The 4,167-nt window shown below is 38.1% G+C and overlaps 1 protein-coding gene across 1 annotated transcript in view; it reads right to left on the bottom strand.

Annotated features, from left to right (window-relative positions):
• Positions 1 to 4,167, bottom strand: part of LOC119426017 (trafficking protein particle complex subunit 9) — a 505,336-nt gene that overhangs the window by 115,948 nt on the left and 385,221 nt on the right. The window lies entirely within an intron of this gene.

The following is a 4,167-nucleotide window of genomic DNA, read 5'->3' on the forward strand; positions in this document are numbered from 1 at the left end:
ATGTCTACAGATATAAGAATCTTACCATCATATATATATATATATATATATATATGTGAGTGTGTGTTTTAAACCTCCCTCTATTCTTCTCCACAGTGTAACTCCTTCTCACTTGAATATCTTGCACCAAATATAATAAGGTTTACTTGCATCCCCCATTCAATTCCAGTCCAGATAAAGAATGGACATCTCAAATTCTAAAAATATTCACTATTCAACTCAGTCAGTGACAGGAGACATAGGCATACTGTTTGTAAAATCAAATTTTTACTACATTACATCTCATCTCCCAATATGTGGTGATATAGATTTTTCTTTTCTTTCGCTTTGTGCAGCCTCTGATAAGTACTAATGTCCTTGTCCATGTGTTGCAGCCAGTATTTGACTAATGTCTACAGATATAAGAATCTTAACATCACTCAAATAACTGTGCTTTTACTGATACTGAAAATGTGTTCAATTCATCCATGCTGCTGCAGCCATGGTGAAAGTGGATCATCCATCATGCCTCATATAATCCAGTCTCTCATCTGATGTCAGTTATTCTGCAGACATAAGACCAGATTTTCACAGGAAGCAAATATTGATCAAATGTTTCATCCATCAGCTTTTTGGCAACATGTAAAAGGAGATAGACTAAACAGAATCGGCAAATTGATGTGTTTTGTGGAGGATTGTTTTTCTTTTAGTTTATTACAGCTGACCAAACCCATCATTAGTCAGTTACTATTAAACATCCTGCCAAAGCTGGTGCAGATCCAGAACAGAACGTTTTACTTGTCTTTGCTACATTTTCAGCTCTTTGTCCTTTTTCTGAACTCTACTTTGAAGGTCTTACTGGGTTTTTTTTAAGCTTAAAGTTTCTGCTACAATTTTTTTATTTATAAGCCAAAACCTTTAGTTTTCTCACAAGTCTAGAGACATTGAGTCAGCTGATTGTGGTTTAAATGAATAATTTATCTGTTAAACTTAGATTAATTTGTACCACATCACAGAGCAAGAGGGGGAACTGGTAATAGCCTTTGCATGTCCGTCTATTCGTCCATTTGTGCTTGTTGTGAGCATGATAAATTGAAAAATAAATGAGGCACCATTTTGGTATAAGGCGTCGTCTAAGAGTAAGAAAAGTTCCTTTCGAAAATTGGGTTGTGACGGCCAAATCCAAAATGGTTGCGGATATATATATATATATATATATATATATATATATATATATATACAAATATATATATATATATATAAAACTTTATTTTGCTGGGTGACTTCAGTGCCCATGTGTGTAATGTCAGTGTGACTTGAAGGGGTGTGATTGAGAGGAACGGCCTCTGATTTGAACCCAAGTGGTGTTCTGTTGTTGGACTTCTGTGCTAGTCATAGTTTGTCCATCACGAACACCTTGTTCAAACATAAGGGAGTCCATAAGAGCACTAGGTTGTTGATCTATGAATGACTTCATAGTTGTGTCATCTGATTTGCGGCCGTTTGTTTTGGACACTCAAGAGAAGAGAGGAGCTGAGCTGTCAACTGATCACAACCTGGTAGTGAGTTGGATCAGATGCCGGACAGACCTGGTACACACAAACGTGTAGTGAAGGTTTGCTGGGAATGCCTGGCAGGTGAACCCATCAGAGAGATCCAACATTTTTCACTCAGGTCATCTGGACAGTTTCTTTTTTTATGTGCTGAAACGTTTCACCTTCGATCCAGAAGACTTCATCAGTCAAGGAAACGCAAAACAAAACTGATTCTTCTCCCAACAGCTTACTCCAAAGTGGAACAAACCAGTTCTTCTTGTCAGAGTCAGAGTTTCTTTATTGTCATTCGCACCTCATGTGGTACATGTGGTGGAGCGAAATTATGTACACGGGGTCCCAGTTACATCCAACAATAAAATGTCTAAGAAAAACAGTAATAACATCTAAGATATGAACTAAGAAAAACATCAACTAAATATACACTAAGCATAAGATGGTCTCTTTGGTACGCCCCCTCCTCCATTACCGGCCCTCTTCTTTGTTGACAGTCTTGTCAAACTGGTTGAAAACAACAAAGTCCATGCTCAATAATCCAGGTATACAATAATAATCCAGATGACCAGACTGAAAAATGTTGGATTGTATACATGGATTATTGAGCATGGACTTTGTTGTTTTCAACCAGTTTGACACGACTGTCAACAAGGAAGAGGGCCGGCAATGGAGGAGGGGTGTACCAAACTTTTTCTGTTTTTGCTGTGAATGTTCTTTAACCTCTGTGTCTTGGCCAGGATTCTCTTGCTAAAGAGATTTTTAATCTCAATGGGATTTTCCTGATGAAATATATATATACATACATTTATTATCTATCTATCTATCCATCCATATATGTGTGTGTGTGTGTGTGTGTGTGTCTGTGTGTGTGTGTGTGAGTGTGTGTGAGATTGTGTGAAGGTGGCCACCTTGGATTTTACTTGGCAAACCCTATTTTTGATTGTGATTTTTCCACACCTCGATGCAGCCGACACACTGAAGTGGAAGTAGGTACCTGACTTAATTCTTTTCTATCTTGCTCACAATGTGTATGAACGGACGAACGAAGGTTATTTCCTAATCCCCCTCTTCGTTCTGCGACGAGAGACCCAATAATAAATCAACAGCTTCACAGGTGGTCAACAGACTTTTTTTTTTTTTATTCTTTTGTTGTGAATTTCTTAACACAGGATTTTTTTCAAAAATCTAATTTTACACCTTCCATATCTTATGTTGTATACAAAGTGTTTCATTCAGTCAGAGCTTCTTATTTACTCGGCTCCTTCAGGTCACCTCAGGCGTGATCCTTAAGCTGAGGTGCCATGTTTAAGTCATTTTGGTTAAATGGCTTCAACCCCAGGTGTTACATGTGTTTTTTCCATCTTTAGTGATGTCTAATCTCCTGCACTTGTCCTTAACATGAGCCACCCATCTCTGCAGCGATTTGGGGAGGCCAGCGTGGAGGGAGCGCTCAGCCAGCTGGTTTTGGAGCACCTACAACTCGCTCCTCTGCAGTGGGGTAAGTCTCTCATTAGTGCACCTAAATTTGTCTGCGTGTGGGTTTATCATGTGCGATTATCCACTTCCAAACATGCAACATCTTACAGTATAAAGCAAGGGAGAGAGGTTATATAATGATGCTTTTAATGATTTACCTCCAAAAAACTCACTGCATATTTTCTGAGGATTAATTTGTGAGTCAATCCAAGTGATTTTGTGCACAGGTTTCTGATTCTTCACCTGTCAGTTAGTGCAAGAATCTCCAGAACTGGTCTTGAGCCATGTTTTTATTTGCATTTCTAATTGGCTGAAGGCTATTTTGGCGATGTGTGGACAGCAGCTTGGGAAACGTGTGAATCAGTGAGGACTCAGAAATTGTAGTAGCCCTATTCACTCGCACCATCTGTGATCATCGTGTGAAATCATATTTGATTTATTGCGGGTGTTTGTTTTCTGAGATTCCCGGCCCCTCTTTGGGCACTGCCAGCAGTTTGATTTGTCAGTGGGGACTGCCACACTTTAGCAAAGAGAAAACAATCTGCAAAACGAAGCACCAACCAGTCATGTGTGCAAATATAAGAATCCATTAGTATGGAAATGAAGGTGAGTTGAGAGAAAATGCATCACCTTTTCACTTTCCCCAAGATTGGCTTCTGACATAACTGTCTTTATGTAAAACATTTCTCCAAAGATAAAAAGGAAATATTTTTGAACAGCAAATCTGCTTAATGTGTGAAATCTGTGTGCACGTTTATTTCTGCAGAAAATGTTAATGCAGTTCAAAGTAAAGGAGAATGCAGATTTAAAGACCAGTAATTTGCCTCAACCCATTAGGATGCCTTCATCCACGCTGTTGTCTGCAACTCCATTATGTGTACAGTTGAACTATTTCCTTTTTGTCTGAACTCATTAGTCCTTCAGCATGTTTTTATTGCTTCGTTAAAGTACACTAACAACGGTTGAATTGCACATGTTGAACATATATACTATATATATATATATATATATATATATATATATATATATATATATATATCAGAGTCAGAGTCAGAGTTTCTTTATTGTCATTCGCACCTCATGTGGTACATGTGGTGGAGCGAAATTATGTACACAGGGTCCCAGTTACATCCAACAATAAAATGTATAAGAAAAACAGTAA

Source organism: Nematolebias whitei, chromosome 19 (assembly GCF_014905685.2).
Source record: "Nematolebias whitei isolate Nwh7 chromosome 19, NemWhi1, whole genome shotgun sequence".
Taxonomy (NCBI): domain Eukaryota; kingdom Metazoa; phylum Chordata; class Actinopteri; order Cyprinodontiformes; family Rivulidae; genus Nematolebias; species Nematolebias whitei.